Below are 12,704 nucleotides of genomic sequence, written 5' to 3' on the forward strand. Positions count from 1 at the left end.
TTTCCTCAGATATGGGGCCCAAAATTGCTCACAATACTCCAATTGCAGCCTGACCAGCGCCTTACCCCTGCATTACATCCCTGTTTTTGGTATTCCAGCCTTCTTAAGAGGGCACTCAGAAGACCCCCCCCCCCCCCCCCCCCTCCTCACCCTTATGAATTCAGGATACTTTCTCTTTGCATCTCAACTCTGCAATCTCTGATAATATGCCACTTCTTTATTTTTCCTACCAAAATGTATAATTTTATATTCCAACATGACACTGCGTATCTGTGCCCATTCACCGAATCTATCTACAGTATATCCCCCCTTGGCTCCCTCATGTTCTTTCCACCTTAAGATGGCCGATGGGTGTGTACAGTGCAACAAGTCGATGGGTGTGCACCATCCAAAGGCAGGTGCTGCAGGAAACATGCAGACTCCAGCAGTGCAGAGCAGCATTCACACCTTGGCTGTGCATCATTTGCAAAAGTTCGATATCAACTATTGCGTCTGCAGGCCCTGATACAGTGTCAGAGGGAAGGGGCCACAAGTGTGAATGCAGCCCCTGCTGTTCATTGCCGCCGTCGTAGAACGTAGAACATGCACTGGAACAGGCCCTTCAGTCCACAATGTCCATGCCGAGAATGATGCCAAGCTAAACTAATCTCCTCTGCCTGCATGTGATCCATACCCCTCCACATCACAGAACATGGAACATAGAACAGTACAGTACAGGAAAGGGCCCTTCAGCCCACAATATCCGTGCCAAACATGACGCCAAGTTCAACTGATCTCAGCTGCCTGTACATGATCCATATATCTCCATTCCCTGCGTATCAATGTGCCAATCCAAAATCCTCTTAAACACCACTATCATATCTGCCTCCACCACATCTTGCCCTACACATCCCCTTTAAACATTGTCTGTCTCACCTTAAGTCTTTGTCCTCTAGTTTAGTTCAAGGTTTCAAGGTATTTTATTGTCACGTGTACCAATTAAGGTACAGTGATATTCGAATTACCATACGGCCATACTAAAATAATAGCAACAAGACACCCAACTACATAAAAGTTAACATAAACATCCGCCACAGCGGATTCCCCACATTCCTCACTGTGATAAAGTCCAATCTTCTTCCCTCTTCATTCTTCTGCAGTTGGGGGTGATCGAAGCTCCCGCGTTGGGGTGATCAACGCCCACACAGCCAGCGGTCAGAGCCCCCCCACCCGTCGGGACGGTCGAAGCACCTGCGGCTTGTGCTCCCGAAGTCGGTCTCTAACCAGGGAATGCAAGCTCCACGATGTTAAAGTCCGCAGGCTCCCGCGGTGGGAGCTCCCAAATCGATCTCCAGCAAGAGGCCGCCAACTCCACGATGTTAGGCCGCAGTGCGGACGGAGATACAATACGGAAAGAATACACAACTCAGTCGAGGGAAGAGATTTAAAAAGTTCCCCCAACCCTCTCCCCCTTCCCCCACCTTCCACCCTACATGAAACAAGCTAAAGAACTCTAAAACATACATTTAACACATAGTATTAAACAACAAAAAAGGAAGGGACAGACAGACTGTTGGCAAGGCAGCCATTGCTGTATTTAGAGATGCAGCGTGGAAACAAGCCTTTCCGTACCAACCAGCGATCCCCGCACATTAACACTACCTACAAACACTAGGGACAGTATTTTTACATTTATACATTTATACCAAGCCAATTAACCTACAAACTTGTACGTCTTTGGAGCGTGGAAGGAAAATGAAGATCTCAGAGAAAACTCACACGGTCACAGGGAGAGCGTACAAACACCGTACAGACAGCACCTATAGTCAGGATCGAACACGAATCTCAGGCGCTGTAAGGCTGCAACTCTACCACTGCGCCACCGTGCTGCTCTTTGACATTTCAACCTGGGATCTGACTGTTTACCCTATCTATGCCTCTCCTAATGTTATGTATTTCTGTCCCAGCGGCTCCATGTTGTGTTGAAAGGGGTTGTGCAAGGGTTATCACAGACCAGCAGTCTGTCTATCAATGGGTTATACTCAGGTTATTGCTCTTCGCCGCAGGTGAAACTTCCTGGAGCACCAAAGCCATCTTTCCTCCACTTCCACAGGATCGGTCCGAGTCAGAATGGATTTACGAAGGGGAAATCATACTTGACTAATCTTCTGGAATTTTTTGAGGATGTAACTAGGAAGATGGACAAGGGAGAGCCAGTGGATGTAGTATACCTGGACTTTCAGAACGCATTTGATAAGGTCCCACATAGGATATTAGTGGGCAAAATTAGGGCCCATGGTATTGGGGGTAGAGTGCTGACATGGATAGAAAATTGGTTGGCAAAAGTAACATTAGCAAATTTGCAGATGACACAAAGCTGGGTGGCAGTGTGAACTGTGAGGAGGATGCTATGAGAATGCAGGGTGACTTGTACAGGTTGGGTGAGTGGGCAGATGCATGGCAGATGCAGTTTAATGTGGATAAATGTGAGGTTATCCACTTTGGTGGCAAAAACAGGAAGGCAGATTACTATCTAAATGGTGTCAAGTTGGGTAAAGGGGAAGTACAACGGGATCTGAGGGTCCTTGTTCATCAGTCAATGAAAGTAAGCATGCAGGTACAGCAGGCAGTGAAGAAAATGAATGGCATGTTGCCTTTTATAACAAGAGGAGTTGAGTATAGGAGCAAAGAGGTCCTTCTGCAGTTATACAGGGCCCTAGTGAGACCACACCTGGAGTACTGTGTGCAGTTTTGGTCCCCTAATTTGAGGAAGGACATTCTTGCTATTGAGGGAGTGCAGGGTAGGTTTACGAGGTTAACTCCCGGGATGGCGGGACTGTCATATGCTGAGAGAATTGAGCGGCTGGACTTGTACACTCGAGTTTAGAAGGATGAGAGGGCATCTTATTGAAATATATAAGATTGTTAAGGGTTTGGACATGCTAAAGGCAGGAAACATGTTACCGAACATGGGGGTGTCCAGAACCAGGGGCCACAGTTTAAGAATAAGGGGTAAGCCATTTAGAACGGAGACGAAGAAACACTTTTTCTCACAGAGAGTTGTGAGTCTGTGGAGTTCTCTGCCTCAGAGGGCGATGGAGTTCGGTTCTCTGGATACTTTCAAGTGAGAGCTAGATAGGGCTCTTAAAGATAATAATAATAATAATGGATGGGATTTATATAGCGCCTTTCTAATACTGAAGGTGCTTTACATCGCATTATTCATTCACTCCTCAGTCACACTCGGTGGTGGTAAGCTACTTCTGTAGCCACAGCTGCCCTGGGGCAGACTGACGGAAGCGTGGCTGCCAATCTGCGCCTACGGCCCCTCCGACCACCACCAATCACTCACACACATTCACACACATTCACACACAGGCAAAGGTGGGTGAAGTGTCTTGCCCAAGGACGACAGATGGCACAATGGGCTAAGTGTTCGGCTGGCAACCGGAAGGTAGCTGGTTCGAATCCCGCTTGGAGTGCATACTGTTGTTGTGTCCTTGGGCAAGACACTTCACCCACCTTTGCCTGTGTGTGTCCTTGGGCAAGACACTTCACCCACCTTTGCCTGTGTGTGTGGATGTAATTATGTGAAGCACTTTGGGGTCAATGCAAGTTGACTAAAAATGTGCTATATAAATAAAAGAAATTTAAAAAAAAATTTAAACGACAGTATGCACTCCAAGCGGGATTCGAACCGGCTACCTTCCGGTTGCCAGCCGAACACTTAGCCCATTGTGCCATCTGTCGTCATCATCTGTCGTCATCTGTCGCCATCAGGGGATATGGGGAGAAGACAGGAACGGGGTACTGATTGTGGATGATCAGCCATGATCACAGCGAATGGCGGTGCTGGCTCGAAGGGCCGAAGTCAAGTCAAGTCAAGTCAAGTTTATTTGTCACATACACATACAAGATATGCAGTGAAATGAAAGTGGCAATGCCTGCAGATTGTGCAAACGCTACAGAACAAAATAGAACAGAATCAGTATTTACGTTAGAAAATAATTTTTTACAAAAGACACAACATAACAGTAAATTAGTGTCCGGTGAGATAAGAGTTTACAGTCCTGATGGTCTGTGGAAAGAAACTCCCTCATCCTCTCTGTTTTTCCAGCATGACAGCGGAGGCGTTTGCCTGACCGTAGCAGCTGGAACAGTCCGTTGCTGGGGTGGTAGGGGTCCCCCATAATGTTGCTGGCTCTGGATCTGCACCTCCTGGTGTATAGGTCCTGTAGGGGGGCGAGTGTAGTTCCCATAGTGCGTTCGGCCGAAAGCACTCCTCTCTGCAGAGCCTTCCTGTCCTGGGCAGCGCTGTTCCCAAACCAGTTTGTGATGTTGCCGGACAAGATGCTTTCTACAGCCGGTGAGTATAAGCACTGAAGGATCCTCAGAGAGACTCTGAATTTCCTCAGCTGCCTGAGGTGGTAAAGACGCTGCCTTGCCTTACTCACCAGTGCGGCAGTGTGTGTTGTCCATGTCAGATCCTCTGTGATGTGGACTCCCAGGTATTTAAAGCTGCTCACCCTATCCACAGCAGTCCCATTTATCTCCAGTGACGTGTACGTCCTCGGATGTTGTGCCCTTCTAAAGTCCACAATCAGCTCCTTAGTTTTTGTGACATTCAAGAGGAGGCTGTTGCCCTGACACCAGAGTGCCAGATCAGCCACCTCCTCCCGGTAGGCCTTCTCATCGTTATCGGAGATCAGGCCCACCACCAGAGTGTCATCGACAAACTTTATTATAGTTGGAGCTGAACCTGGCCACACAGTCATGTGTGTACAGGTAGTACAGTAGGGGGCTGAGGACGCAACCCTGGGGGGATCTTGAGTTCAGAGTGAGGGGGTGAGATGTATGTCTCCCCATCTTGACCACCTGGGGCCTGGCGGTGAGAAAATCCAGGACCCAGGCACACAGGGGAGTGTTCAGCCCCAGTTCCAGCAGCTTCTCAGCCAGTCTGGAGGGGAATGGCCTACTCCTGCACCTATTGTCTATTGTCTATTGTCTATTGCCTTCCCTGGAGCTCAATGTTGCCTTTGCTATGTGAATAAGGGTCCCGACCCAAAATGTCATCTATCTGTGTTCTCCAGAGATGCTGCTTGTCCTGCTGAGTCACTCCAGCATTTTGTTTCTATCTTCGGTGTAAACCAGCATCTGCGGTTCCTTTCTACACTAAATCTGCTCCGATGACTTATGAACCAAGGTTCAACGTTTCAAGGTTTCGAGGTCAGTTTATTGTCACGTACCAATTAAGGTACCGTGAAACCTGTGATTTGTCTCCGATTACCTGATATGATGGTGTTAAAATGTTATTGTGTCATTACCTGTCACCATCATCAGGTGCAGAGTCATAGAGTGATACAGCGTGGAAACAGGCCCATCTGCCGAGTGGGCCACACCGGCCAACATGTCCCATCTACACTAGTCCCACCTGCCTGCGCTTGGTCCATATCCCTCCAAACCTGTCCTATCCATGTACTTGTCTAACTGTTTCTTAAACGTTGGGATAGTCCCAACCTCAACTACCTCCTCCGGCAGCTTGTTCCATACACCCACCACCCTCTGTGTGAAAAAGTTACCTCTCGGATTCCTATTAAATATTTTCCCCTCCACCTTAAACCTGTGTCCTCTGGTCCTCGATTCACCTACTCTGGGCAAGAGACTCTGTGCATCTACCCGATCTATTCCTCTCATGATCTTATACATAGAGTTGAAAACGTTAATATAAATCAGAGAGTAGCTGGTGTCTGATGGAGCCTTGTCTGATGTCGACTTTCCATCGCTTTGATCTTCGATAACAAGGAATACACCAGCGCTGTGAGGTGCCTGATTCATAAAATAAAAGAGTTGCGGCTTTCTGTGCACAAGAGTTTGCACCACTGACAACCATAATACTGGAAATCAAACAACAAGCTTCAAGCTGTGATGTGCCTGCGAATGCCCACATCACACCCTACCGCAAAAGGGTGGAAGCTTTAGACAAAACCCACGCCTTGCAGCTGCAAGCACTTGATAAATTGCAGCTTGTCGCCACAGAGGCAACGTACCAGGAGTCTCTCGTTGGCTGTGAAACACCAGCGTGTCCCACCTTTGCGAAAACACAAATGGAAAAATGAAAATCTTCGTTTGCATGGATCATCTCAAACACAACTTCAACCGAAAGTTTGCAAAGGTTATGCCAGGGCGTCACGTAATTAGATACAAAATGCTAGAGTAATTCAGCGGGTCAGACAGCATCTCTGGAGAAAAGAAAATGGCTGACATTTCGGGTCAAGACCCTTCTTCATTGTTACGGAGATTGGCAGATTCTTGATTAGTACCGGTGTCTGGGGTTATGGGGAGAAGGCAGGAGAATGGGGCTGAGACAGAAAGATAGATCAGCCATGATTAAATGGTAGAGTAGACTTGATGGGCCGAATGACCTAATTCTGTTCCTATAACTTATGGACCACCCCCCACCTTCAACTATACCAATCCCATCTACCTTCACTTGACCCATTGCATTCGAAGACTTAATGATCAAAGAGCTCACAATCATAAGTCGTAGAGTCATACAGAAACAGGCCGTGTGTGGGAAGGAACTGTAGACGCTGGTTTAAACCGAAGATAGACACAAAATGTTAGAGTAACTCAGCGGGACAGGCAGCATCAGTTGAGAGAAGGGCTGAGAAACAGGCCCTTCGGCCCAACGCGGCCATGCCCCATCTCGATACCTGAAATGTTGGGAGGATCATTTTTGGCTAAAGGGAAAGCTTTTCCTGGCTAATCTACTGATGCGTCCAGGACTGATTTGGTCATATATTTTTTCCAGAATGCAAGTTTCAATATTACTGTTACCAAGTCAACAAGACGTATTTAAGAGCAGCAGGGCTGACGGGTTTGCAAGATACGAGAGTGAAACTCAAAGCCTGATAATCTTGTGCTCAGTGACCATTGTGCTCCACGCACTAGACCAGATTGGCTTTAATTTTTATAATGGTTTAAAGGTTTTAATCTTTTCATTTAAAATAACCATTGCATTGTACACCCAATTTACCCGTAAGCACAGAACATAGCACTTTCTCTATGTCTGTTTGTACATTTGTATTGTGGTCCTATTTGGCAGCAGAGAATTATAGTACAGATACTTCTCAGACATTGTGGTACATAAAGAGGCCATTCAGGTCACCAAGTCTATGCTAGCCCCTCATGAGCACATGAGTGAGACAGCGCAGACCATCACACAAACCAACCTCCCTTCCATTGACTTCCACGACCGGAATGGAGGTGAAATTATTCATCTAAATCAGATTTTCGTCATAAGCACCATTGTCTACCTGAGCAAGCTCATATTGCAGAGAATTGTGGATGCAGCCCAGACCATCACGCAATCCAACCTCCCTTCCATCGACTCCATCTACATTTCACCTTGCCTCGGCAAGGCCACCAGCATAAGAAGGGGGCGCTGCACTATTAGTAGCCTCTGCCTGCAGCCTGTCCGTTTTTTCTATATTTTTTAAATTTTAGTTTGTCTAAACTGTCTGTTTTGGGGATTCTTTAGTTTTTCTATGTGGGGGAGGGGGTAGGGTAAGGGGGAAACTGTTTCCCAGTCGCTTCCTGGCGAGGATGCGACTATTTCTTCGAGTCGCGTCCTCGCCCCCCTCCTCGCGGCCTACCAACTGGATCGGAGCGGCCTTTCCTAGCTGAGACCGTGGACCGAACCAGAGCTTCGGCAGTGGCGATTCACCGCGGAACGGGCGATACCTACCGGGATCGCCGTTTGAAGCTCCGGAGCGTTGGGCCTGCAGCGTCGACATCGCGGAGCTGGGGTTCGCGGAGTTCCCAGCGCGGGCGGCGCTGACCTCAACATCGCGGAGTCCCTGGAACCCTTTGCCGAGGGCCGCCCGCGTGAATCTCCACCCGACGTGGCCTGGGGACTTCGGGAGCCGCGGACTCCGGTGGGAAGCGGCCGATTCGGAGGTCCAAGCCGCTGAGGTTGACGCCCGTTCCGACGTCGGAGTGCCAACATCCCGGCGAGCGGGCCTGAGCGGCGGGCTGCCCGTAGCGGCAACCGCAGAGGGCTCCAGAGGCCCCGATCACCGGTGAACATCAGGAACATCAGTGGAAGATGACTGACTTTGATGCCTTCCCTCACAGTGGGAAACTTTTTGATTCTGCTGTGTGGGGATATTTTATGTTGAACTCTATTGTGTGTTGTGTTCTTTATTTTATTGTATGGCTGTATGCAAAAACAAATTTCAGACCTCGGTCTGACAATAAAGTGCCATCGTATCGTATAATCAAGCGCCAGTCTCACCCCGGTCATTCCCTTTTCTCCCCTCTCCCATCAGGCAAGGGGTACAGAAGTGTGAAAACGCACACCTTGATTCAGGGACAGTTTCTTCCCAGCTGTTATCAGGCAATTGAACCATCCTATCATAACTAGAGAGCGGTCCTGACATCTACCTCATTGATGACCCTTGGACTATCTTTAAACAGACTTTACTGGACTTTCTCGTGCACTAAACGTCAGTCTCTTTAGTCTCTATACGTACAATTATAATCACATATAGTCTTTTCACTGAAAATAGACACAAAATGCTGGAGTAGCTCAGCAGGACAGACAGCATCTCTGGAGAGAAGGAATGGGTAAAGTTTCGGGTCAAGACCCTTCTTCAGACCTATTTACTGACTGGATAGCACGCAACAAAAAAAGCTTTTCACTGGACCTCGGTACACGTGATAATAAATTAAACTAATAACTAATAATAATAATAACTTCTCTACATCGGTGAGACCAAGCGCAGGCTTGGCGATCGCTTCGCCGAACACCTCCGCTCAGTTTGCAATAACCAACCTGATCTCCCGGTGGCTCAGCACTGCTACTCCCTCCCATTCCAAATCTGACCTTTCAGTCCTGAGCCAGAGTGAGGCCCACCGCAAATTGGAGAAGCAGCACCTCATATTTCGCTTGGGTAGTTTAAACCCCAAGCGGTATGAACATTGACTTCTCCAATTTCAGGTAGTCCTTGCTTTCTCCCTCCTTTACCTCCCCCTTCCCAGCTCTCCCAAAACCCTCTGTCTCCGCCTCTTCCTTCCTTCCCCCCCCCCCCCTCCCCCACCCTCCCTCCGACATCAGTCTGGAGAAGGGTCTCGACCCGAAACGTCATCTATTCCTTCTCTCCATAGATGCTGCCTTACCCGCTGAGTTTCTCCAGCATGTTTGTCGACCACTATTCATAAGAATGTCACCAGACCTGACCTCATAAGAACCATCAGTCTTGGTTGTTCTTTCACAATTGGTTAGCTTTTCTCTCATTCTCTCCGACAGTCAAATGGTGCCCATCAACTTTTTCACTCACATTGAGAATCATATTCATCCCAAAGTCAAGTTTCTGGTCTGCCAGTGTCTCGGAGTTTAGAAGAATGAGGGTGAACCTCATTGAAACTTAGCGAATAATGAAAGGCTTGGATAGAGTGGATGTGGAGAGGATGTTTCCACTAGTGAGAGAGTCTAGGACTAGAGGTCATAGCCTCAGAATTAGAGAACGTTCCTTTGAGAAGGAGATGAGGAGGAATTTCTTTAGTCAGAGGGTGGTGAATCTGTGGAATTCTTTGCCACAGAAGGATGTGGAGGCCGTCAATTAATATTTTTAAGACAGAGATAGATAGATTTTTGATTAGTACGGGTGTCAAAGTTTATGGGGAGAAGGCAGGAGAATGGGGTTGAAAGAGAGAGATAGATCAGCCATTATTGAATGGTGGAGTAGACTTGATGGGCCGAATGGCCAAATTCTCCACTTATCACTTATGACCTTATGACCTTATAAACCATCTTGCCACCTGTTCTCAAACCCCATCCCCCCCACGTCCAGTCCCTATGAGCACATCACTGTCCCAGCACCCCAAACATGCAGTCCCTTAGGGCCGAATGGCCTACTCCTGTACCTATTGTCTACTGTCAATTGTTTATTGTCTTTCCCCTCCTCCTCTCGCTCATCTCCCACCCCTCCCTCCGCCTAGTCCACATTTCCCTTCTACCCCCCCCCCCCCCCACCCTCCCTCCGACATCAGTCTGGAGAAGGGTCTCGACCCGAAACGTCATCTATTCCTTCTCTTCATAGATGCTGCCTTACCCGCTGAGTTTCTCCAGCATGTTTGCCGACCACTATTCATAAGAATGTCACCAGACCTGACCTCATAAGAACCATCAGTCTTGGTTGCTCTTTCACAATTGGTTAGCTTTTCTCTCATTCTCTCCGGCAGTCAAATGGTGCCCATCAACTTTTTCATTCACATTGAGAACCATATTCATCCCAAAGTCAAGTTTCTGGTCTGCCAGTGTCTCGGAGTTTAGAAGAATGAGGGTGAACCTTATTGAAACTTAGCGAATAATAAAAGGCTTGGATAGAGTGGATGTGGAGAGGATGTTTCCACTAGTGAGAGAGTCTAGGACTAGAGGTCATAGCCTCAGAATTAGAGAACGTTCCTTTGAGAAGGAGATGAGGAGGAATTTCTATAGTCAGAGGGTGGTGAATCTGTGGAGTTTTTTGCCACAGAAGGATGTGGAGGCCGTCAATTAATATTTTTAAGACAGAGATAGATAGATTTTTGATTAGTACGGTGTTAAAGTTTATGGGGAGAAGGCAGGAGAATGGGGTTGAAAGAGAGAGATAGATCAGCCATTATTGAATGGTGGAGTAGACTTGATGGGCCGAATGGCCAAATTCTACACTTATCACTTATGACCTTATAAACCATCCTGCCACCTGTTCTCAAACCCCATCCCCCCACGTCCAGTCCCTATGAGCACATCACTGGCCCAGCACCCCAAACATGCAGTCCTTTACGGCCGAATGGCCTACTCCTGTACCTATTGTCTACTGTCAATTGTCTATTGTCTTTCCCCTCCTCCTCTCGCTCATCTCCCACCCCTCCCTCCGCCTAGTCCACATTTCCCTTCTACCCCCCCACCCCCCTCTCTCCTGTCCCCTCGGCTTTACATTTCACTCCCCGTCTTGTTTTAGTTTACTTTAGTTTAGTTCAGAGATACAGCGCGGAAACAGGCCGTTCGGCCCACCGAGTCTGCACCGACCCACTGCTCATGCCGTACACTAGCACCATCCTACACACTGGGGACAATTTACAATTTTTACCAAAGCCAATTAACCTACAAACCCCGCACGTCCTTAGAATGTGGGAGGAAACTGGAGAAAACCCACGTGGTCAGAGGGAGAACATACAAACTCCGCACAGGCAGCACCCGTAGTCAGGATTGAATCAGCATTGAATCAGGGCGTCTGGTGCTGTAAGGCAGCAACTCTACCGCTGCGCCACCATGCCGCCCTGAACTATTTCACTGCATTCTCCAAATGAATCATTTGTTGGCTAAGTATCTGAAATGCGTACAAAGCAATAGATATGATGAATCTAAGAACAGCTTAGAAAGTGAAAGAGTCTTAATTCATCACTATAATGCACCTATATTGAAGTTAGCATGTGTTTTCTCAGGTCATAGAGTCATACAGCATGGAAACAGGCCCTTTGGCCCAACCTGTCCATACTGACCAACATGCTCCATCTACACTCGTCCCATTCGCCCATGCTTGGCACATATCCCTCTAAACCTTTCCTATTCATGTACCTGCCCAAATGTCTTTTAAGTTTTATAGTACCTGCCTCAATGATGTCCTCTGCAACTCATTCCTATAACCAACAACACTCAGAGTGAAAAATGGATCCTCGGGTTCATCGTATATCTTGCATCTCCCAGCTCAAAGCTATGTCCTTTGGTTCTTGATTCCCCTACTCTGCCTCACTGGCTCTGTGCAGGTCATGTACAGACGCAGTAATGGGCCACGTGATAGATGCCTCCACCAGTTCAGTTTAGTTTAGTTTATTGTCACGTGTACTGAGGTTCAGTGTAAAGCTTTTGTTGCATGCTAACCAGTCAGCGGAAAGACAATACATGATTACAATTGATCCATTTACAGTGTATAGATACATGATAAGGGAATAACGTTTAGTGCAAGGTAAAGCCAGCAACTTCTGATCAAGGATAGTCCGAGGGTCATCAAAGAGGTAGATAGTAGTTCAGCACTGCTTTCTGGTTGTGGTAGGATGGTAACAGCTGGGAAGAAACTGGAGGTGTGCGTTTTCACACTTCTGTACCTTTTGCCTGATGGGAGAGGGGAGAAGAGGGAGTGGCCGGGGTGAGACTTGTCCGTGATCATGCTGCTGGCCTTGCCGAATCAGCATGAGTTGAGATGGAGTCCTGCCACCACCCCTGGCAGTGCGTTCCAAGCAACCACCACTCCTGGTGTAACAATGCTGTCCCGCGTATCTCCTTTAAACTCTGTCTCTTTAATCTTTGACGTTTGCGCCCTGGGAGAAAGGTTCTGACTGTCTACCATTTCTATTCCTCTAATAAAATATTATATTTCTATCAGGTCTCCTGCACATGTCTGACGTTCCAGAGAAAACAATCCAAGTTCGTTGAACCTCCAGTGACAGGTATTCTCCTCCAATGCAGGCATCATTCTGGTAAACCTCTTCAGAAGTTCCAAAATTGTAGGAGTAAAATTAGGCCATTCGGCCCATCAAGTCAATTATGTTATTCCATCATGGTTGATCTATCTTTCCCTTCCCGTTCTCCTGTCTTCTCCCCATAACCCTTGACACCCATACTAATCAAATATCTATCTATCATCACCCTAAAAATATCCACGGACTTGGCCTCTTCAGCC

This window comes from Amblyraja radiata, chromosome 10 (genome assembly GCF_010909765.2).
Source record: "Amblyraja radiata isolate CabotCenter1 chromosome 10, sAmbRad1.1.pri, whole genome shotgun sequence".
Taxonomy (NCBI): Eukaryota; Metazoa; Chordata; class Chondrichthyes; order Rajiformes; family Rajidae; genus Amblyraja; species Amblyraja radiata.